We start from the raw sequence: 985 nt of genomic DNA, 5'->3' as shown, positions 1-985 counted from the left end.
TTTTCCTTTTTTCCTTTTTTTTTTTGTTTTTTTTGGAGGTAGGGTCTCACTCTAGCCCACACTGACCTGGAATTCACTATGTAGTCTCAGGGTGTCCTTGAACTCTTGACGATCCTCCTACTTCTAACTTCCGAGTGCTGGATGGCTTTTCCTTTTAATCAGCACCACCCACCCACCATGCATCCACCGGGATTTCTGCCTGCCCAGCGCTCTGCACCCTGGATGGGCTCGTTGAGGGAGGTCTGGACAGCAGACACCTCTCTTCACCTCTTTTCTAGTCCAGACTTACACACACACACACACACAGAGAGAGAGAGAGAGAGAGAGAGAGGTATTACATTACCATGTATTCTAGTAGGCCATTCCTCTCCATCTGAAGCCCATCTTTAAGGCAGATATCGCAATCAGCACTTTTTATATGGTGTGTGTGTGTGTGTGTGTGTGTGTGTGTATTGGTACATGTATGTGAGGGCACAGAGTTCAGGTGTTTATGTCAGGCGGCTTCCTCAATCACAGTCCACTTTATTTATTGAGGCAAGGTCTCTCACTCAACTACAGAGCTCACTGATGTCACTGAACCATGACTCGAACCATGGCTTTTCTTCTGCCCCGAAACAGATTCAGGAGCTCAGAGCCCATTAGCCTCGTAGTGAATCTGTTTCGGGGCAGAAGAAAAGTCATAGTTCGAGTGATGGTTCGGGGCGGACTCCTGCCTGACCTCTGCAATCATGTGAGCCTTATTTGCTCTCTCTTATCTCCCCTCCCAATCTCAGATATGAGTGTGTGACTTGATAAGAGCTTATTTCCCAAAACAACATAAATTGAACTGATATGAAACTATCATTTTATCTATCCTCTGTTTATGTCTAGCCAGCCAGCTTGCCCCAGACACCCGCTGCTTCTGTCTCCTGAGCGCTGGGATCACAAGCAGGCCAGCACTGATGCATGTGCTAGCTAGAGGTTCGTGCCTGTGTGGTGAACACTT

The sequence above is a fragment of the Jaculus jaculus genome, chromosome 10 (assembly GCF_020740685.1).
Source record: "Jaculus jaculus isolate mJacJac1 chromosome 10, mJacJac1.mat.Y.cur, whole genome shotgun sequence".
NCBI classification, from domain to species: Eukaryota; Metazoa; Chordata; class Mammalia; order Rodentia; family Dipodidae; genus Jaculus; species Jaculus jaculus.
The sequence above is the reverse complement of the archived record's forward strand: the minus strand, read 5'-3'. Positions refer to the sequence as shown.